Source organism: Tursiops truncatus, chromosome 1, assembly GCF_011762595.2.
Source record: "Tursiops truncatus isolate mTurTru1 chromosome 1, mTurTru1.mat.Y, whole genome shotgun sequence".
NCBI classification, from domain to species: Eukaryota; Metazoa; Chordata; class Mammalia; order Artiodactyla; family Delphinidae; genus Tursiops; species Tursiops truncatus.
The window spans coordinates 141,882,213-141,907,212 of record NC_047034.1 but is presented as its reverse complement, the minus strand read 5'-3'; the positions used below and the strand labels follow the sequence as shown (position 1 = coordinate 141,907,212).

The 25,000-nt window shown below is 38.9% G+C and overlaps 1 protein-coding gene across 7 annotated transcripts in view; it reads right to left on the bottom strand.

Moving 5' to 3' along the window:
• Positions 1-25,000, bottom strand: part of FAF1 (Fas associated factor 1) — a 494,094-nt gene that overhangs the window by 408,227 nt on the left and 60,867 nt on the right. The window lies entirely within an intron of this gene.

Genomic DNA, 25,000 nt, shown 5'->3' with positions numbered 1-25,000 from the left:
AACAATTGTAAATATTTATGCACCCAACATAAGAGCACCTCAATACATAAGGCAAATACTAACAGTCATAAAAGGGGAAATCGACAGTAACACATTCATAGTAGGGGACTTTAACACCCTATTTTCGCCAATGGACAGATCATCCAAAATGAAAATAAATAAGGAAACACAAGCTTAACATGATACATTAAACAAGATAGACTTAACTGATATTTATAGGACGTTCCATCCAAAAATAACAGAATACACATTTTTCTCAAGTGCTCATGGAACATTCTCCAGGATAGATCATATCTTGGGTCACAACTCAAGCCTTGGTAAATTTAAGAAAATTGAAATTGTATCAAGTATCTTTTCCGACCACGACGCTATGAGGTTACATATTACAGGAAAAGATCTGTAAAAAATACAAACGCATGGAGGCCATACAATACACTACTTAATAACGAAGTGATCACTGAAGAAATCAAAGAGGAAATTTAAAAACACCTAGAAACAAATGACAATGGAGACACGACAACCCAAATCCTATGGGATGCAGCAAAAGCAGTTCTAAGAGGGAAGTTTATAGCAATACAATCCTACCTTAAGAAACAGGAAACATCTCGAATAAACAACCTAACCTTGTACCTAAAGCAATTAGAGAAAGAAGAACAAAACAACCCCATGGGCTTCCCTGGTGGTGCAGTGGTTGAGAGTCCACCTGCCAATGCAGGGGACACGGGTTCGTGTCCCGGTCCAGGAAGATAAGGCATGCCGCGGAGTGGCTGAGCCCATGACCCATGGCCACTGGGTCTGCGCATCCAGAGCCTGTGCTCCGCAGAGGGAGAGGCCACAACAGTGAGACGCCCGCGTACCGCAAAAAAAAAAAAAAAAAAAAAAAAAGCCCAAAGTTACCAGAAGGAAAGAAATCATAAATATCAGATTAGAAATAAATGTAAAAGAAATGAAGGAAACGATAGCAAGGATCAATAAAACTAAAAGCTGTTTCTTAGAGAAGATAAACAAAATTAATAAACCATTAGCCAGACTCATCAAGAAAAAAAGGGAGAAGACTCAAATCAATAGAATTAGAAATGAAAAAGGAGAGGTAACAACTGACACTGGAGAAATACAAAAGATCATGAGAGATTACTACAAGCAACTCTATGCCAATAAAATGGACAACCTGGAAGAAATGGACAAATTCTTACAAATGTACAACCTGCCAAAACTGAATCAGGAAGAAATAGAAAATATAAACAGACCAATCACAAGCACTGGAATTGAAACTGTGATTAAAAATCTTCCAAAACACAAAAGCCCGGGACCAGATGGCTTCACAGGCCAATTCTATCAAACATTTACAAAAGAGCTAACACCTATCCTTCTCAAACTCTTCAAAATACAGCTGAGGGAGGAACACTCCCAAACTCATTCTACAAGGCCACCATCACCCTGATACCAAAACCAGACAAGGATGTCACAAAGAAAACTACAGGCCAATATCACTGATGAACATAGATGCAACAATCCTCAACAAAATACTAACAAACAGAATCCAACAGCACATTAAAAGGATCATACGCCATGATCAAGTGGGGTTTATTCCAGGAATACAAGGATTCTTCAATATACGCAAATCAATCAATGTGATAAACCATATCAACAAATTGAAGGAGAAAAACCATATGGTCATTTCAATAGATGCAGAGAAAGGTTTTGACAAAATTCAACACCCATTTATGATAAAAACCCTGCAGAAAGTAGGCATAGAAGGAACTTGCCTCAACATAAGAAAGGCCATATATGACAAACCCACAGCCAACATCGTTCTCAATGGTGAAAAACTGAAAGCATTTCCACTAAGATCAGGAACAAGACAAGGTTGCCCACTCTCACCACTCTTATTCAACATAGTTTGGGAAGTTTTAGCCACAGCAATCAGAGAAGGAAAGGAAATACAAGGAATCCAAATTGGAAAGGAAGAAGTAAAGCTGTCACCGTGTGCAGATGACATGATACTATACATAGAGAATCCTAAAGATGCTACCAGAAAACTACTAGAGCTAATCAATGAATTTGGTAAAGTAGCAGGATACAAAATTAATGCACAGAAATCTCTGGCATTCCTATACACTCATGATGAAAAATATGAAAGTGAAATCAAGAAAACACTCCCATTTATCATTGCAACAAAAAGAATAAAATATCTAGGAATAAACCTACCTAAGGAGACAAAAGACCTGTATGCAGAAAATTATAAGACAGTGATGAAAGAAACTGAAGATGATACAAATAGATGGAGAGATATACCATGTTCCTGGATTGGAAGAATCAACATTGTGAAAATGACTCTACTACCAAAAGCAATCTACAGATTCAATGCAATCCCCATCAAACTACCACTGGTATTTTTCACAGAACTAGAACAAAAAATTTCACAATTTGTATGGTAACACAAAAGACCCCGAAGAGCCAAAGCAATCTTGAGAACGAAAAACGGAGCTGGAGGAATCAGGCTCCCTGAATTCAGACTATACTACAAAGCTACAGTAATCAAGACACTATGGTACTGGCACAAAAACAGAAGGATAGATCAATGGAACAGGATAGAAACCCCAAAGATAAACCCACACACATATGGTCATCTTATCTTTGATAAAGGAGGCAGGAATGTACAGTGGAGAAAGGACAGCCTCTTCAATAAGTGGTGCTGGGAAAACTGGACAGGTACATGTAAAGGTATGAGATTAGATCACTCCCTAACACCATACACAAAAATAAGCTCAAAATCGATTAAAGACCTAAATGTAAGGCCAGAAACTATCAATCTCTTAGAGGAAAACATAGGCAGAACACTCTATGACATAAATAACAGCAAGATCCTTTTTGACCCATGTCCTAGAGTAATGGAAATAAAAACAAAAAGAAACAAATTGGACCTAATGAAACTTCAAAGCTTTTGCACAGCAAAGGAAACCATAAACAAGACCAAAAGACAACGCTCAGAATGGGAGAAAATATTTGCAAATGAAGCAACTGACAAAGGATTAATCTCCCAAATTTATAAGCAGTTCATGCAGCTTATAATAACAAAAAAACAAACAACCCAATCCAAAAATGGGCAGAGGCCCTAAATAGACATTTCTCCAAAGAAGATATACAGACTACCAACAAACACATGAAAGAATGCTCAACATCATTAATCATTAGAGGAATGCAAATCAAAACTACAATGAGGGGCTTCCCTGGTGGCGCAGTGGTTGAGAGTCCTCCTGCCGATGCAGGGGACACGGGTTCATGCCCCGGTCCTGGAAGATCCCACATGCCGCAGAGCGGCTGGGCCTGTGAGCCATGGCCGCTGAGCCTGCACGTCCAGATCCTGTGCTCCACAACAGGAGAGGCCACAACAGTGAGAGGCCCACGTACCGCAAAAAACAAAAAACAAAAAACTACAATGAGATATCATCTCACACCAGTCAGAATGGCCACCATCAAAAGATCTACAAACAATAAATGCTGGAGAGGGTGTGGAGAAAAGGGAACACTCTTGCACTGCTGGTGGGAATGTGAATTGGTACAGCCACTATGGAGAACAGTATGGAGGTTCCTTAAACAACTACAAAGAGAACTACCATATGACCCAGCAATCCCACTACTGGGCATATACCCTGAGAAAACCATAATTCAAAAAGAGTCATGTACCAAAATATTCATTGCAGCTCTATTTACAATAGCCGGGAGATGGAAACAACCTAAGTGTCCATCATCAGATGAATGGATAAAGAAGATGTGGCACATATATACAATTGAGAATTACTCATCCATAAAAAGAACCGAAATTGAGCTATTTGTAATGAGGTGGATGGACCCAGAGTCTGTCATACAGAGTGAAGTAAGTCAGAAAGAGAAAGACAAATACCGTATGCTAACACATATATATGGAATTTAAGGGAAAAAATGTCATGAAGAACCTAGGGGTAAGACAGGAATAAAGACACAGACCTACTAGAGAATGGACTTGAGGATATGGGGAGGGGGAAGGGTAAGCTGTGACAAAGCGAGAGAGTGGCATGGACATATATACACTACCAAATGTAAAATAGATAGCTAGTGGGAAGCAGCCGCATGGCATGGGGAGATGGCTCGGTTCTTTGTGACCGCCTGGAGGGGTGGGATGAGGAGGGTGGGAGGGAGGAGATGCAGGAGGGAGGAGATGTGGGGACGTATGTATATGTATAGCTGATTCACTTTGTTGTGAAGCGGAAACTGGCACACCATTGTGGAGCAATTATACTCCAATAAAGGTGTAAAAGAAAAAAAAATGGATTAACAACCTAAATATAAGACCCCAAATCATAAAACTCTTAGAAAAAAATGTAAGAATACAGCTTTATGACCCTGGATTTGGTAATGGGTTCTTAGATATGACATAAAAAGCATGAGCAACAAAATTAAAAATGCCTATAACTAGGGCTTCCCTGGTGGCGCAGTGGTTGAGAGTCCACCTGCCAATGCAGGGGACATGGGTTCGTGCCCTGGTCTGGGAAGATCCCACATGCCGCGGAGCGGCTGGGTCCGTGAGCCATGGCCACTGAGCCTGCACGTCCGGAGCCTGTGCTCCGCAATGGGAGAGGCCACAACAGTGAGAGGCCCGTGTACTGCAAAAAAAAAAAAAAAAAAAAAAGCATATAACTAGATTTCGTGAAAAATAAAAATATTTGTGTGGAAAAGAACACTATCAAGAAAATGAAAAGGCAATGTACATAATGGGAGAAAATATTTGCAAATCACATGTCTAATAAGGGTCTAGTACCCAGATTATACAAGGAACTCTTACAACACAACAACAAAAAGAAAGACAACCCAGTTAAAAATAGACAAAGGGTTTGAATAGGTATTTCTCCAAAGATATAAAAATGGCCAACAAGCACATGAAAAGATGCTCGATATCACCAATCATTAAGGAAATGCAAGTCAAAACCGCAATGAAATACCACTTTATCACACTCACCACAGTGGTTGTATTTTTTTAATGGAAAAGAATACACGTTGGCAAGGAGTTGGAGAAATTGGAACTCTTGTACACTGCACGTGGAAAGGTAAAATGATTCAACTGCTGTGTAAAACAGTTTGGTAGTTCCTCAAAGAGTTAAACATAGTTACCATATGACCCAATTCTACTCCTACAGAGACAAGGGAATTGAAAACATCTATCAAAACAAAAACGTGTACATGAATGCTCATAGCAATATTATTCATAATAGCCAAAATATGGAGACAACCCATCTGTCCATCAATGGATGAATGGATAAATAATGTGCTATATACACACACACAAAAGTAATGAAGTACTGGTATATGCTACAACAACATGGATGACCCCAAAAACATACTAAGTGGAAAAAAACAGACACAAAAGGTCACATATTGTATGATTTCCATTTATATGAAATGTCTAGAAGGGGTAAATCCACAGAAACAGAAAGCACATTGGTGACTGCCAGGAGCTGGGAGGAAGGAAAACATGGAGAGTCACTGTGTAATAGATAGGCACAAGGTTTTCTTTCAGGGTAATGAAAATGTTTTGGAACTTGATAAAGGTGATGGTTGTATAACACTGTGAATTTACTAAATACCACTAAATTGTATGCTTTATTTATTTACTTATTTTATTTTTTGTTAGCCGTGACATGCAGCTTGCAGGATCTCCGTTCCCCGACCAGGGAACTCAACTCAGGCCATGGCAGTGAAAGCCCAGAATCCTAACCACTAGGCCACCAGGGAACCCCCAAATTGTACACTTTAAAACGGTAAATTTTATGTTAGGTGAATTTCACTTCAATTTTTAAAAAATATATTTCTTCAAAGTAAGGGGCTTATCTGGAGCGCAAAATAATATCCCTTGTTTTCAAAAACCAGTAGTCAATCTGGGAAAGCAAGGGCAGGATCAGACAGAAGGTGTGCAGGAAGAGGTGTAAGCAGGAAACTAGGGAAATGAGGAGTCCAGCGGAGGCAGATATCAGAAAATACCAGTCAAAAAAGTAAGTGTACTTTCTAATGGTTAATGGCTGATTATGAACGAGGGAGCTATACACTCATATGCAGTAGCCTAGAATTATAAAAAGAATCATACAGGGCTTCTCTGGTGGCACAGTGGTTGAGAATCCGCCTGCCAATGCAGGGGACATGGGTTCGAGCCCTGGTCCCGGAAGATCTCACATGCCACGGAGCAACTAAGCCCGTGTGCCACAACTACTGAGCCCGCACACCATAACTACTGAGTTTGCATGCCACAACTACCGAAGCCCACGCGCCTAGAGCCCATACTCCGCAACAAGAGAAGCCACCGCAATGAGAAGCCCGCGCACCACAATGAAGAGTAGCCCCCACTCGTCGCAGCTAGAGAAAGCCCGCAGCGCTGCAGCAAAGACCCAATGCAGCCAAAAATAAATAAAATAAATTTATTTTTTTAAAAAAGAATCATACAAAGGAAATATATTTAAGGAACTGATTGTCTTTGTGTCAGAGAAAGAAACTTTAGTTTGTAGTGCCTAGAGGGATATTCTAGGTCTTTCTCACCACAGAAATCTCAGGGGCAGGGAGGATGGGGGGAGGGCAGGGAGGGCAGACTGATCCAGAAAAACCCAACACATGCAACGATAAGTAATTTTTTTAAAAAGGGACGCTGCATCAATACAAAGATACTAACAGAACAAAAAGGATAACGGGGGCAGAAAAGGGCAGCAAAATATAGCAAGAGAAAAATAATGCTACGAAGCAGATAAAAAATTGTAACCAAACATCCTGCCATAAATGTAGCATATTTAATAAAGCAATGAACTCTATGAAGACCATAAGGACAGACACCAAAATTCAAGGAAGAGAGGATTTAAAAACAGAAAGAGATAAAGCACAAGGTAGCAAAATTGAGGAAAGAAATTGAGGGGAAATAAAAAAGACTAAAGGGGAGAAACAAACGGGAGAATAAACCTTGCAAAACACTGGAGGCACTCTGGAAGAATGAACAAAATGAAATTTAAATTAAAAGATAAAGTAAAAATGCTTGAAACAAAATGATACATTGGCAAAATTCTGCAGGTGTAATGGACACTCTACTGGTGAGGATTTGTAGCAATAGCCAAAATTCTCCATTTATAAGAGAAGTGTAAATTGATATAGCCCTGAAAAAGAAAAACTATCTGAAAACATCTATCAAAATTACAAATGTAAATAATCCTTTCACCCAGCAGTCCCACTTCTGGGAACTTATGCATTTGTACACTTGCAAAATGATAAATGTACAGAATTATTCATTGTAGCATTATTTATAATAAGAAAAATTGAAAATGATCTACCAGTGAGGCTTGCAGTTCCTCCAGCTCCCACCAGCTCTCATCCTTTAGCCTCGCTGAATCTCCAGCCATGGAAATGGCAAATAGTACCAGCTTCTTCTATTTATCACCCACATCATCAGGGTTAGAGGTGGTGTCAGACATAGACCTGGCTCCAATTTGTCCTCCTGAATTTAATCTTTTCTTCCTAGCTTCCTGTTCTACCGACCTATAATGACTTCACCACCATACACAGAGGCGGCAGCCTTCATTAAACTTCTTCACCAGCTTCCCTTTGTGATACCTGGTGACTTTTCCCTCTTCTTCTGACTTTCCCTATTTGGACCTTTACTTCTCCCCAGCTTTTCCACAACTCTTTAAAGGCTAATCCCTGTAATAAATCCTTTATTCCACACTAATAGTGATCCACCTTCCCTAATCTAACTCTTAACTGATGCAATGAACCAAAAGTGAAAAGACAGAAGAGTTTTATAGGTCTGTTTGCAGATCCTGTTTATGCCTCATTCAAAGTGTCTTTCCCTGGCTGTTGAACCCATTTCACTTGCTACAGGTATCAGCTGTCAAAGGCTCAAACTTGAACTCTTCCCTGGAGGAATATCCTTTGCTGATAGGAGCCATTGAGCAGAGATGCCTGAGAGGTTACATGCTCCTCCCCGGGAGTGGTCCCTGGCCAATTAATTACTGATGCAGAGGTAAAACAGTGCTGGCTCCTTGACCCTGGGTGATTCCATTCTGTAGTACAATTTTAGGTTCCAGAGCTCCCTATGTAAACAGACTGAAGACATACTTCTGAAACCGTATGTCTCCACCTAGTTTCTTCCTCTGCTCTCACTCCAACAGGTTTTTCTGAAGTCATTTCCTCAATAAATTACTTGCGCAAGAAGCCCTGTCTCAGACTTTGATTCTAAGAAATCTAACCTGAGACAGTTCTCCACACTTGAACATATAAGAAAGACTGAATCAATCCATTGTGAATGCTATCAACTGTCTGTAACTATTCCTATTTCCCCAAACTTTGACAATATTAGAATTTTATTACAATTACCAATTTTTGTTAGTTACAGTGGTTTCTGATACATTAAAATTGTTTTAACTAGCAATTAATCGAGTATCAGAATTCCTACTGATTATTATTTCACAATAGAAATATTTACTCCCAGTGAAATATTCCAAATTGTGGTATATACATACAATGGAATATGATTCAGCCCTAAAAAGGAATGAAATTCTAATACATGTTACAACACAGATGAGTGTGGAAAACGTTATGCAAAGTAAAATAAGCCAAACACAAAAGGACAAATACTGTCTGACTCCACTTATATGAGGTACCCAGAATAGGCAAATTCACAGAGCCAAAAAATAGACTAGAGATTACCAGGAGCTAGGCATAAAGGTACAGGAAAAGTATTTTTTGTTTGTTTTTTTGCGGTACGCAGGCCTCTCACCGTTGTGGCCTCTCCCGTTGCCGAGCACAGGCTCCGGACGCGCAGGCTCAGCGGCCATGGCTCATGGGCCCAGCCGCTCCGCGGCATGTGGGATCTCCCCGTACCGGGGCACGAACCCGTGTCCCCTGCATCGGCAGGTGGACTCTCAACCACTGCGCCACCAGGGAAGCCCGAGGAAGTTATTTTTTAATGGGTACAGCACTTCTGTTTGGGATAATGAAAAGTTCTGGAATGAAAGAGTGGTGACGGTTGACACTGTGAATGTACCAAATGCCCCGTAATTGTACACTCAAAATTGGTTTAAATGGTAAATTTTATGTTATGTATATTATACCACAATTTTTTAAAAAAGAAAAAGAAAAAAGAAGTCCTTTCCCCACTGAATCACCTTGGCACCTTTGTAACAAGTCAATTAATTACATATGTGTGAATCTATTTTTGGCCTCTACTCTGTTCCATTAATGTATATGTCTAACCTTCTGCCAATATTCTATATAAGAATACTATATTAAATCTTGAAAAGAAACAGTGTAAGTAATTGAACTTTGTTGTTTTCCAAAACTGTTTTGACTAATTTAAGTCTTTTCTTCTCCATAAAAATTTAGGATCATTATGTCAATTTACACTTAAAAAAGCCAGCTAGGATTTGAATTGGGATTGCAGTAACCCTATAAACAATTTGGGAAGAACTGATATCTTAACAATATTGAGACTTCTGATGAATAAAAACCTGTCCCATTTAATTTACGTTTTATTTTTTCAGAAATGTTTATCTTGCACGTTTTATTGAATTTATCCATAAATGCTGCTTCTCTTTTTTTAATTCTTCTGTAAATGGTATTTCTAAATTTCTATTCTAAATGGCTGGTATACAGAAATACAACTCATTCTTGTATAGTGCCTTTGTATATTGATTTGTTACTTCAAGCAGGTTTTATGTAGATTCCTTATGATTTTAGTACCCTGTCATATAAGAATCAAGATACTTTTTTCTTCCTCATTTTCAATTTTCAAATTGAAGTCTTTCATTTCTTTGTGTTATCGCATTGGTGGTTTCTGATACACTGAAACTGTTTTAACTAGCAATTATTTAATCATGTGTCAGAATTCCTACTGATTATTATTTCACAGTAGAAATATTCACTCCCAGGGAAATATCCCAAAAAGTGTATATACATACAATGGAATATGATTCAGCCCTAAAAAAGAATAATATTCTAATACATGCTACAACATGTATATGAATTCAGATATAATTAGCAATATTGTTCTGTGTTTTTAAAGCCCTATATAAACCTTCTCAATCTGAATCCATTCTTTCATTACAACGGTACTTTTTCAGATATGGATACATTTTGAATATGTAGATCTAGTTCATTTAAACTACAGTAGAGTATTATATTGTATGAGTATCCCACAGTTTATTTTAGTTTTCATAGTAAAGATTGCTTGCAGTAGCAAAAACGGAGACCAGCTGCAGTAAACATCCTTGTTTATGTCCTCTTGTGCACATGTATAAGAGTTTTTCTTGAGCAGACATCTAAAAGTGAATTTAATGGGTTGTAAAATATATACACCTTCAATTTTTCCTGGTTTACCAGATTTTTCTTCCAAATCCTCATATTAATATATATGTGTACCAGATTTCAATGAGAAAGTATCTTTATTTGCTCAGCATGGTGCCTAGCACATAGATGTTTACTAACTTCTTACTAAATAAATGAATAAATTAATGAAGAGAAAAAATTTTGACTACTTTATGGCTACATGTGATTTCACCTTGTTGGTTCCATGTATCTTTTCATTACATGTACTGTATTGTCATTATATCTATACCATTACATTAGGTCTGATTTGACACAATGAGGTCTATTTCAGAAGATATATGTATAGCCTCCTAGAATGGAAATAAAAATAGACAAATGGAACCTAGTTAAACTTAAAAGCTTTTGCACAGCAAAGGGAACCATACACAATATGAAAAGGCAACCTACAGACTGAGAGAAAACATTTGCAAATGATGCTACTGAGAAGGGACTAATTTCCAAAATACACAGCTCATACGCTTGATATCAAAAAAACAAACCACCCAATCAACAAATGGGTAGAAGACCTAAATAGACATTTCTCCAAAGAAGGCATATAGGTGGCCAACAGGCACAGGAAAAGATGCTCAATATCACTACTTATTAGAGAAATGTGAATCAAAACTACAATGAGCTATTAACTCACACTGGTCAGAATGGCCATCATTAAAAAGTCTACAAATAATAAATTCTGGAAAGGGTATGGAGAACAAGGAACCCTCCTACACTGTTGGTGGGAATGTAAATTGGTGAAGCCACTATGGAAAACATCATGGAGATCCTTAAAAAACTAAAAATAGAGTTACCATATAATCCTGCAATCCCACTCCTGGACATATATCCAGAAAAAACAAAACCTCTAATTCAAAAAAATACACGCACCCCTGGTGGCACAGTGGTTAAGAATCCGCCTGCCAATGCAGGGGACATGGGTTTGAGCCCTGGTCTGGGACGATCCCACGTGCCACGGAGCAACTAAGCCCATGCTCCACAACTACTGAGCCTGCACCCTAGAGACTGTGAGCCACAACTACTGAGCCCACGTGCCGCAACTGCTGAAGCCCATGTGCCTAGAGCCCATGCTCCGCAACAAGAGAAACCACCGCAATGAGAAGCCCGCGCACCACAATGAAGAGTAGCCCCGCTCGCCGCAACCAGAGAAAGCCCGCACGCAGCAACAAAGACAGAACACAGCCAAAAATAAATAAATTTTTTTTAAAAACACTTAAAAAAAAATACATGCACCCCAATGTTCATAGCGGCCAAAAAGTTCCTTCAGTTTTTAAGTAAAAATAAAATACACACTTTTCATTTTCACCAAGAACTTTACTGAACAACGTATTCACCCTTTTGTTCCACTACCTTCTGCCATTTTTCAGACAACTTCATAATTCCATCTTCCCAAAACTTTTTATCTTTCTGAGCAAAGAACTGTTCCAGGTGCCTTTTACAGTCTTCCAGGGAACTGAAATTTTTTCCATTAAGAGAATTTTGTAAACACCAAAATCATTGGAAATCCGAAGGTGCAATGTCTTGTGAATACGGCGTATAAGTCACAATTTCCCAGCCAAGTTGTAATAGTATTTTCCTGGTCATCAAAGAAACATGAGGTCTTGCATTATCCTGATGGAAGAATGTTTCTGTTGACTAATTCTGGATGCTTTTCGCCCAGCGCTGCCTTCAGTTGGTCTAATTGTGAGCAGTACTTGTTGGAATGAATCGTTTGGTTTTCCAGAGGGAGCTCGTAATAGAGGACTCCCTTCCAATCCCACCATATACACAGCATCACCTTCTCTGGATGAAGATCGGCTTTTATTGTGGTTCCTGGTGGTTCATTTCGCTTGCCCCACGGTCTCTTCCATTCCACATAATTGTACAATATCCACTTTTCATTGCCCGTCACAATTTGTTTTAAAAACGGAATGTTTTCATTACGTTTAAATAGAGAATCGCATGCGGAAATATGGTCAAGAAGGTTTTTTCGTTTAACTTATGTGGAACCCAAACAACAAAGCGATTAATATAACCAAGCTGGTGCAAATGATTTTCGGCGCTTGATTTGGATATTCTGAGTATGTCAGCTATCTCCCACATGGTATAACACTGATTGTTCTCAATTACTGTTTTCATTTGATCGCTATCAACTTCAGCTGGTCTACCTGACCGTGGAGTGTCATCCAGCGATAAATCTCCAGCACGAAACTTTGCAAACCACTTTTGACACATTCGATTAGTCACAGCATCTTCTCCATACACTGCATAAATCTTTTTTTACGTTTCAGTTGCGTTTTTACTTTTCTTGAAATAATAAAGCGTAATATGCCGAAAATGTTGTTTTCTTCCATCTTCAGTATTAAAATGGCTACACAAAAATTCACTAATTTTGATGTTTTTTTTTTTAAGGCACACTGATACGACAGCTGTCACAGTACAATCTAACAAAATTGTTTCGAATGAAGTTAAACAACTAAGCGCTACTAGAGCCATCTTACAGAAAATATGAACGAACTTTTTGGCCAACCCTTCCTTGCAGCAAAAGATAAAACCTTGAACAGACTGAAGACATAAAATCTGTCATGGCCTCCAAGTGAGCTCTTACAAATCACTGGCTTCAGAACTGCAAATAGCTGAGCTCACAGGCAGTAGTTTCCAGCTAGCCCTATAATCGCTTATTTCCTGAAAGCAAAGACCTTTCTTCTCTAACCCAGTCAAAGGTTTCATTAGCATCTAATTCCCTTCCTGATTAAAATGCCTAGAGGTCTACTATTTTTGTTTTTTACCGAACTCTGACTGATACAAAATGGTCTTCCTTTTCATATGGCCTCCATTGACCTATAATTGTATTAAAAACAAAACAGGTTAGGCATAGTAGTAATATGCAGTCTTTCAGACTCCAGTTTTGATAAAACCATGTCCCCACTTTAAGTATCACTACCACTATCTCTTTTCCTCTCAAAGATGAGTGTTTTCATTTTGTTTGATTTTATTTTTTAACAAAAAAGAATGCCCCAATCACTGCCCTGAAAAAGCTCCATGTCTAGAAGGGTAAATAAACATGTAAACAAACAATACTATATGAGGATATGTGCTATAACAGCATGTAAAATGTACAAAAGGATTAAAAGGAAAAACGAAATGACTCAGAGAAAATTAAGGAATGCATTCCAGCAAAAGAAGTGCTTGAGCAGGCTTCTGCAAGATGAAATGGGAGTTTAACAGGCAGATAAAAGGTGGAGAACATTCCATACAGAGAAAACATCATGGTCAAAGACATGCATGCATGAAATTATGGTTATGTTTTAGAAGAAAATGTAGGTCAAAATCAAGAACACCTAGCAACCAGATCTTGATTTCCAATACCATTCTCCAATGGGGGTTCCTTGGAGAAATGGCTGATTCTAGAACTGGGCAGACAATATACAAGATGAACCTGGAACACCTTGTAGTGCCAGAAAGGAAGTAAGTGCTCGAATACAAAACACACACACACACACAAACACACACACACACAACAGGAATATATCAAAGGGATACAACAGCTAACTGAAAGAGCCCCCCAGAGTCAAAGCTGGAACAGCTGAGCAACAAAATACATAAAGCAGTACTGGATTATAACCGAAAGTATACATGTATATATGTATAAAATACAATATGTGTGTACATATACACACACACAGAAATAAACAAACAAGAGACAAATCTCCCATGTAGAATTGCAAATAATTCATGTAAATAGATAGCCTTCACAAAAGTGGAATATAATTCCCCACTCACTAAGTGTGAGATGCACACAGTGACTTCCTTTCAAACAGTACAATATATGGAGTGGGGGAATAACTTTACAGTGGAGAAACTTAATAAACATTATCTCAACCAGGGGATGAAGGTCAGTATCAACAATGCTAAGCCATATAATGATATGATGTGATGTGATGAAAATGGTAATTTACCTCCAGGGTCCACCTCCCAAAAAATCATAACGCCAGTCTAATCAATGAGAAAAACATCAGACATACCCCAACTGAAGAACATTCTACAAAATATCTGACAATGACTCTTGCAAAGTGTCAAAGGAATGTCTGAGAAACTACCACAGCAAGCAGAGGCTAAGGAGACACGACAACAGCTAAATGTGGTATGCTGGATAGAGTCCTGGAACAGAAAAGAATATCAGGTAAAAGCATTATATATTACATATAATGCAAAATATCCAGGTACTAAATGTTCCACTAGTTACACTGTTCCCTCTTTATACTGACATGTAACAATTTGGCTTTAAAAGTACCCTCCTGGCCTGGAAAAAATGCATCCTCATTCCAATTAGCTGTTTTCTCCCTTCAGTTTACTGCTGACTAACAAAAATGGCTGTGTTCTTTAAGACAAAATGAATTTTATCAAGTATGAAAGCTATTTTGATGAGTTACAGGTGTTGTTTATTAATAGGCAACGCTATCTGCTTCCCTAAGAAGTACTCAGGGAACTAAATTAAGCTGTTACCCAAAAGCCCATTAAACCAATAAAACCCTAGGATTCTAGCAAGAGAACTCATAGCGTTTTGAAGCAAACATAGAGGTGTCTGCTCTAGTTGGTTTCTTCTCATTTCATCCTAAGATCTAGAGATAAGATATAAAAGTTAACTATCAGAACTCAGCAATCAACACTCAAGTAACAATAATTCTCAAATGAGGGAAATGAGGAGAATGGAGAACACTCAAAATTGATTTGTTACTCACAGCATAAGATTCTTACTCATTAGGAGCTAACTAACAATAAGTTATTTATTATAAGCCAAGTAATTTACATTATTGTTTAATCCCCTCAATAACCCTAACATGCTAAATATTCTGTCCACTAATATCCTTAATGATAAAAACCTAAGTTATTTACTATGAGCCACACAATTTACATTATCTCATTTAATACTCTCAACAACCCTATGAGGTAGATACTACTGCTCGGCCCATTTAAGCAATGAGAAACAAAAGTTTCAAGGACGTTAAGTAACTTGCCCAGGATCACACTGCTAATAAATGAAATTAGAATTCAAAAGCCAGTACCTCAGTACTCTTTCCACACTACAACACAGCGTCTCTCAAGTAGTTTTTGCTAAATGAAAACATAAAGAGATTAATGTAATTCACCTGTGACTAAGGTTGACCCTTAAACAATACAGGTTTGAACTGCACAGGTCTACTTACACATGGATTTTTTTCAATAGTAAATACTACACTTTCCAAGAAGGCGGAGAAGTAGGAGGATGTGGAGTTCATCTCTCCCCACAAACACATCAAGAATACATCTACAGGATTGGTTCAAGATGGCAGAGTACAAGGACGTGCTCTCACTCCCTCTTGCGAGAGCACCGGAATCACAACTAAATGCTGAACAATCATCGACATGAAGACACTGGAACTCACCAAAAAACATACCCCACATCCAAAGACAAAGGAGAAGCCACAGTGAGATGGTAGGAGGGGCGTAACCACAATAAAATCAAATCCCATAACTGCAGGGTGGGTGACTCACAAACTGAAGAAGACTTATACCACAGAAGCCCACCCACTGGAATGAAGGTTCTGAGCCCCACGTCAGGCTTCCCAACCTAGGGGTCCAGCAACAAGAGGAGGTATTCCTAGAGAATCAGACTTTGAAGACTAGCAGCATTTGATTACAGGACTTGGACAGGACCGGGGGAAACAGAGACTCCACTCGTGGAGGGCACACAGAAAGTACTGTGCACATAGGGACCCAGGTGAAGGAACAGTGACCCCAGGGAAGACTGAACTAGACCTACCTGCTAGTATTGGAGGGTCTCCTGCAGAGGCGGGGGGGTGGCTGTGTCTCACCGTGAGGACAAAGACACTGGCAGCACAAGTTCTGGAAAGTACTCCTTGGCATGAGCCCTCCAAGAGTTCACCATTAGTCCCAACAAAGAGCCCAGGTAAGCTCCAGTGCTGGGTCACCTCAGGCCAAACAACCAACAAGGAGGAAACCCAGCCCCACGCATCAGCAAACAAGTGGATTGAAGTTCTACTGAGCTCTGCCCATCAGACCAACAGCCACCTCTACCCACCCACCACTACCCACCCACCAGTCCCTCCCATCAGAAAAGTTGCACAACCCCCTTAGATAGCCTAATCCACCAGAGGGCAGACAGCATTAGCAAGAAGAACTACAATCCTGCAGCCTGTGGAACAAAAAACACATTCACAGAAAGACAGACAAGATGAAAACGCAGAGAGCTATGTACCAGATGAAGGAACAAGATAAAACACTAGAAAAACAACTAAATGGAGATAGGCAAACTTCCAGAAAAAGATTTCAGTATGATGATAGTGAAGATGATTCAGGACCTCAGAAACAGAATGGAGGCAAAGACTGAGAAGTCGCAAAAATTTTTAACAAAGACCTAGAAGAATTAAAGAAAAAACACCTAGAAGAATTAAAGAACAAACAAACAGAGATGAACATTACAATAACTGAAATGAAAAATACACTAGAAGGAATCAATGGCAGAATAACTGAGGCAGAAGAACGGATAACTGACCTGGAAGACAGAATGGTGGAATTCACTGCCGTGGAACAGAATAAAGAAAAAAGAAATGAAGACAGCCTACGAGACTTCTGGGAGAACATTAAACGCACCAACATTCACATTATAGGGGTCCCAGAAGGAGAAGAGAGAAAGGACCCAAGAAAATAAGTGAAGAGATTATAGTCGAAAAGTTCCCTAACATGGTAAAGGAAATAGCCACCCAAGACCAGGAAGCACAGAGAGTCCCATACAGGATAAACTCAAGGAGAAACATGCTGGAAAACATAGTAATCAAACTGACAAAAATTAAAGAAAAATCATTAAAGGGAACAAGGGAAAAATGACAAATAACATACAAGGGAACTCCCATAAGGTTAACAGCTGATTTCTCAGCAGAAACTCTACAAGCCAGAAGGGAGAGGCACGATATATTTAAAGTGATGAAAGGGAAGAACCTACAACCAAGATTACTCTACCCGGGAAGGATCTCATTCAGATTCGATGGAGAAATCAAAAACTTTACAGACAAACAAAAGCTAAGAGAATTCAGCACCACCAAACCAGCTCTACAACGAATGCTAAAGGAACTTCCCTAAGTGGGAAACACAAGAGAAGAAAAGGACCTACAAAAACAAACCCAGGGCTTCCCTGGTGGCGCAGTGGCTGAGAGTCCGCCTGCCGATGCAGGGGACACGGGTTCATGCCCCGGTCCGGGAGGATCCCACATGCCGCAGAGCGGCTGGGCCCATGAACCGTGGCCGCTGGGCCTGTGCGTCCGGGGCCTGTGCTCCGCAACAGTGAGAGGCCCGCATACCGCAAAAAAAAAAAAAAAAACAATTAAGAAAATGGTAAAAGGAACATACATATCTATAATTACCTTAAATGTGAATGGATTAAATGCTCCAACCAAAAGATACAGGCTCACTGAATGGATACAAAAACAAGACCCACGTATATGCTGTCTACAAGAGACCCACTTCAGACCTAGGGGCACATACAGACTGAAAGTGAGGGGATGGAAAAAGATATTCCATGTAAATGGAAATCAAAAGAAAGGTGGAGTAGCAATACTCATATCAGATAAAATAAGACTTTAAAATAAAGAATGTTACAAGAGACAAGGAAGGACACTACATAATGATCAAGGGATCAATCCAAGAAGAAGATAAAACAATTATAAATATATATGCACCCAACATAGAAGTACCTCAATACATGAGGCAAATGCTAAGGGCTCTAAAAGAGGAAATCGACAGTGAAACAACAATAGTCGGGGACTTAAACACCTCACTTACACCAATGGACAGATCGCCCAGACAGAAAATTAACAAGGAAACACAAGCTTTAAATGACACAACAGACCAGATAGATTTAATTGATATTTATAGGATATTCCATCCAAAAACAGCAGATTACACTTTCTTCTCGAGTGCACACGGAACATTCTCCGGGATAGATCACATCTTGGGTCACAAATCAAGCCTCGGTAAATTTAAGAAAACTGAAGTCATATCAAGCATCTTTTTCAACCACAACACTAAGAGATTAGAAATAAATTACAAGGAAAAGTAAAAAACACAAACACATGGAGGCTAAACATAACATTACTAAATAACCAAGAGATTGCTGAACAAATCAAACAGGAAATCAAAAGATACCTAGAGACAAATCACAATGACAACACAACGACCCAAAACCTATGGGATGCAGCAAAAGCAGTTCTAAGAGGGAAGTTTATAGAGATACAATCCTACCTCAGGAAACAAGATAAACCTCAAATAAACAATTTAACCTTACACCTAAAGGAACTAGAGAAAGAACAAACAAAACCCAAAGTTGGTAGAAGGAAAGGAATCATAAAGATCAGAGAAGAAATAAATGAAATAGAAACAAAGAAAACAATAGCAAAGATCAATCACCTAAAAGCTGGTTCCTTGAGAAGATAAACAAAACTGGAAAACCTTTAGCCAGACTCATCAGGAAAAACAGGGAGAGGACTCAAATCGATAAAATTAGAAATGAAAAAGAAGTTACAACGGACACCACAGAAATACAAAGCATCATAAGAGACTACTACAAGCAACTCTATGCCAATAAAATGGACAACCTGGAAGAAATGGACAAATTCTTAGAAAGGCATAACCTTCCAAGACTGAACCAGGAAGAAATAGAATATGTAAACTGACCAATGACAAGTAACGAAATTGACAGTGATTAAAAATCTTCCCACAAACAAAAGTCCAGGACCAGATGGCTTCACAGGTGAATTCTATCAAACATTTAGAGAAGAGCTAACACCCATCCTTCTCAAACTCTTGCAAAAAAATTGCAGAGGAAGGAACACTCCCAAGCTCATTCTATGAGGCCACTATCACCCTGACACCAAAACCAGACAAAGATACTACAGAAAAAGAAAATTACAGACCAATATCACTCATAAATATAGATGCAAAAATCCTCAACAAAATACTAGCAGAATCCAACAACACATTAAAACGATCATACACCATGATCAAGTGCGATTCATCCCAGGGATGCAATGATTATTTAATATATGCAAATCAATCAATGTGATACACCATATTAACAAACTGAAGAATAAAAAACATATGGTCATCTGAATAGATGCATACAAAGCTTCTGACAAAATTCAAAACCATTTATGATAAAAACTCTCCAGAAAGTGGGCACAGAAGGAACCTACCTCAACATAATAAAGGCCATATACAACAAACCCACAGCAAACATCATTCTCAATGGTGAAAAACTGAAAGCATTCCCGCTAAGATCAGGAACAAGACAAGGATGTCCACTCTCATCACTATTATTCAACATAGTTTTGGAAGTCCTAGCCACGGCAATCAGAGAAGAAAAAGAAATAAGAGGAATACAAATTGGAAAAGAAGTAAAACTGTCACTGTTTGCAGATGACATCATACTATCCATAGAGAATTCTAAAGATGCCACCAGAAAACTGCTAGACTTAATCAATGAATTTGGTAAAGTTGCAGGATACAACATTAATGCACAGAAATCTCTTGCATTCCTATACACTAATGATGAAAACTCTGAAAGAGAAATTAAGGAAACACTCCCATTTACCACTGCAACAAAAGGATAAAATACCTAGGAATAAACCTACCTAAAGAGACAAAAGACCTGCACTCAGAAAACTATAAAACACCGATGAAAGAAATCAAAGATGACATAAACAGACAGAGAAATATACCATTTTCTTGGATTGGAAGAATCAATATTTTGAAAATGACTATACTACCCAAAGCCATCTACAGATTCAATGCAATCCCTATCAAATTACCAATGGCATTTTTTACAGAACTAGAACAAAAAACCTTAAAAATTGTATGGAGACACAAAAGACCCCAAATAGCCAAAGTTGTCTTGAGGGAAAAAAAAGGAGCTGGAGGAATCAGGTTCCTGGACTTCAGACTACACTACAAAGCTACAGTAATCAAGACAATATGGTACTGGCACAATAACAGAAATATAGATCAATGGGAAAGGATAGAAAGCCCAGAGTTAAACCCACACACCTATGGTCAACTAATCTATGACAAAGGAGGCAAGGATATACAATGGAGAAAAGACACTCTCTTTAATAAGTGGTGCTGGGAAAACTGGACAGCTGCGTGTAAAAGAATGAAATTAGAACACTCCCTAACACCATACACAAAAATAAACTAAAAATGGATTAGAGACATAAATGTAAGACCGGGCACTATAAAAGTCTTAGAGGAAGAACCCTCTTTGACATAAATCACAGCAAGATCTTTTTTGATCCATCTCCTAGAGTAACGGAAATAAAAACAAAAATAAACAAATGGGACCTAATGAAACTTAAAAGCTTTTGCACAGCACAAGAAACCATAAACAAGACAAAAAGACAACCCTCAGAGTAGGAGAAAATATTTGCAAACGAATCATCAGACAAAGGATTAATCTCCAAAATACATAAACAGGTCATGCAGCTCAATGTTAAAAAAACAAACAACCCAATCCAAAAATGGGCAGAAAACCTAAATAGACATTTCTCCAAAGAAGACATGCAGATGGCCAAGAAGCACATGAAAAGCTGCTCAACATCGCTAATTATTAGAGAAATGCAAATCAAAAGTACAATGAGGTATCACCTCACACCAGTTAGAATGCACATCATCAGAAAATCTACAAACAACAAATGCTGGAGAGGGTGTGGAGAAAAGGGCACCCTATAGTACTGTTGGTGGGAATATAAATTGATACAGCCACCATGGAGAACAGTATGGAGGTTCCTTAAAAAACTAAAAATAGAATTACCATATGATCCAGCAATCCCACTACTGGGCATATACCCAGAGAAAACCATAATTCAAAAAGACACATGCACCCCAATGTTCATTGCAGCACTATTTACAATAGCCAGGTCATGGAAGCAACCTAAATGCCCATTACTAGATGAACGGATAAATAAGATATGGTACATATATACAGTGGAATATTAGTCAGCCGTAAAAAGGAACGAAACTGGGTCATTTGTAGAGACGTGGATAGATCTAGAGACTCTCATACACAGTAAAGTAAGTCAGAAAGAGAAAAACAAATATTGTATATTAACGCATATATGTGAAACCTAGAAAAATGGTACAGATGAACCAGTCTGCAGGGCAGATATTGAGACCCAGATGCAGAGAACAAACGTATGGACCCCAAGGGGGAAAGTGGCAGGGGGGTGGTGTGATGTTATGAACTGGCAGATAGGGATTGATATTTATACACTAATTATGTATAAAATGGATAATTAATAAGAACCTACTGTATAAAAAATAAATAAAATTTTTAAAAAAAAAGAATACATCTACAAATGGGAAACTTCTCACTGCGCACCTGCTGAACATTAGCAGAGGACCCCAGACACCTAAAACAACAAGCAAGATCCCCATGTAACCAGGTAGGATGAAAGAAAGAATTAGGGAAAAAGAAGAGGAGACAAAGCAGGATGGAAGCTGCGCCCCTGGAGGAAAGCTAAAGGTGAGGAGAGGTTCCCGCATCTGGGAAAGCCCACTCACCAGCGGGGACATCAGCTGGGACAGAAGGGTAGCTTCGGGGGTTGGCAGGAGAGCCCAGCAACCAGTCTGTGGCAGGCAGGCAGGACAGAGTGAGACGAACAAAGATGGTGCATGCCACAGCCCTGTGTTCCCCAGCCTGAGACAGGTGTCCGCTGGTGTGCACAGGGCTGGGTGCTGGAACACGGGGTTTGGAGAGTAGAGTGGGGGAGGGGACTGCTGTTGGCTGCGAGGAGACAGCCTGAGAGGACAAAAGTCAGGAGCTCCGCAACCAGGAATGCTTGTGGAGGAAGCCTGGACTGCCACAGAGGCGAAGTGCCACACTGAGTGATGCGCAAAGGGCAGGGCCGCCGATGCAGCCTCTCCCGTCACAGACCGGCCGCTACCTCCATGGGTACTAGGGAGGGCTCCCGCCAGAGCCGGCTCTCACACCCCTGCCACTGCCTCCTCCGCCCCCTCCCTCCACCTAGGCAATCCACTCGCCCCAATAGCTGCCTGACAGGCTCACGTGTTCCAAATATTTGAAGAGATTATAGTTGAAACCTTCCTTAATATGGGAAAGGAAACAGTCACCCCAGTCTAGGAAGCGGAGAGAGTCCCATACAGGATAAATCCAAGGAAGAACACACAAGACACATATTAATCAAACAAACATTAAATACAAAGAAAAAACATTAAAAGCAGCAAGGGAAAAGCAACAAATAACATACAAGGGAATCCCCATAAAGTTATCAGCTGATTTTTCAGCAGATACTCTACAGGCCAGAAGGGAGTGGCATGAAATATTTAAAGTGATGAAAGGGAAAAAACTACAACCAAGAATACTCTACCCAGCAAGGCTCTCATTCAGATTCGATGGTGAAATCAAAAGGTTTACAGACAAGCAAAAGCTAAGAGAATTCAGCACCACCCAAACAGCTTTACAACAAATGCTAAAGGAACTTCTTTAGATGGAGCGGCAGTTGGGGGGTGGGGGAGGCACAACTATAAACAAGAAAAATCACAAATGGGAAAGCTCACTGGTAAAGCCAAACATACACTAAAACCAGGAAATCATACATACACAAATATGACATCAAATCCAGCAACTGTGAGGAGAGTATAAATGCAGGAAATGGGAATTGCATTTGAAATTAAGAGACCAGCAACTTAAAGCAACCCTGTATATATACAGATTGCTTTATCAAAGCCTCATGGGAAATGCAAACCAAAAAACTACAATGGATACATACACAAAAAAGAAAAAGCAACCCCGAAACAACACTAAAGATGGTCATCAAACCACAAGAGAACAGAACAAAAGAGGAAGGGAAGAAAAAAGACCTACAAAAACAACCCAAAACAATTAAGAAAATGGCAATAAGAACATACACATCAATAATTACCTTAAATGTAAATGGATTAACTGCTCCAACCAAAAGACAAAGGCTGGTTGAACGGATACAAAAACAAGGCCCATATATATGCTGTCTATAAGAGACCCATTTCAGACCTAGGGACACATACAGAATGAAAGTGAGGGAACAGAAAAATATATTCCATTTAAACAGAAGTCAAAAGAAAGCTGGAGTAGCAATACTCTATATATGTAGCCAACATAGGAGCACTTCAAAATATAAGGCAAATCCTAAGAGCCATAGAAGGGGAAATCGAAGGTAACATAGTAATAGTGGGGGACTTTAACACCCCACATACACCAATGGACAGATCATCCAGACAGAAAATAAATAAGGAAACACAAGCCTTAAATGGCACAATAGACCAGATATATTTAATGGATATTTATAGGACATTCCACCCAAAAGCAGAATACGCTTTCTTCTGAAGAGCACACGGAACATTTTCCAGGATAGATCACATCTTGGGTCACAAATCAAGCCTCAGAAAATTAAGAAAATTGAAATCATATCAAGCTTCTTTTCTGACCATGCTATGAGATTAGAAATCAATCACAGGAAGGAAACTGTAAAGAACACAAACATATGGAGGCTAAATAATATGTTACTAAATAACCAATGGATCACTGAAGAAATCAAAAAATGCCTAGAGACAAATGACAATGAAAACACGATGATCCAAACCCTATGGGATGCAGCAAAAGCAGTTCTAAGACGGAACTTTATAGCAATACAGTCTTACCTCAAAACACAAGAAAATTCTCAAATAAACAACTTAACCTTACACCTAAAGCAACTAGAGAAAGAACAAACAAAACCCAAAGTTAGTAGGAAAAAGGAAATCATAAAGATCAGAGCAGAAATAAATGAAATAGAGATGAAGAAAACAATAGCAAAGATCGATGAAACTAAAAGCTGGTTCTTTGAGAAAATAAACAAAATTGATAAACCTTTAGCCAGACTCATCAAGAAAAAGAAGGAGAGGACTCAAATCAATAAAATTAGAAATGAAAAAGGAGACGTTACAATGGACACCGTAGAAATACAAAGCATCATAGGAGACTACTACAAGGAACTATATGCCAATAAAATGGACAAGCTGGAAGCAATGGACAAATTCTTAGAAAGGTGCAACCTTCCACGATTGAACCAGGAAGAAATAGAAAATATGAATAGACCAATCACAAGTAATGAAACTGAAACTGTAATTTAAAATTTTCCAACAAACAGAAGTCCAGGGCCAAATGGCTTCAAAGGTGAATTCTATGAAACATTTAGAGAAGAGTTAACACTTACACTTCTCAAAGTCTTCCAAAAAATTGCAGAGGAAGGAACATTCCAAAGCTTATTTTATGAGGCCACCATCACCCTGATACCAAAACCAGACAAAGATACCACAAAAGTAAAAAAAAGAAAATTACAGGCCAATATCACTGATGAACACAGAGACAAGAATCCTCAACAACATACTAGCAAACAGAATCAAACAACATATTCAAAGAATCATACACCATGATCAAGTGGGATTTATCCAAGAGAAGCAAAGATTTTTCAACATCCATCAATCAATCAGTGTGATACACCACATCTTGAAGAATAAAAACCATATGATCATCTCAATAGATGTAGAAAAA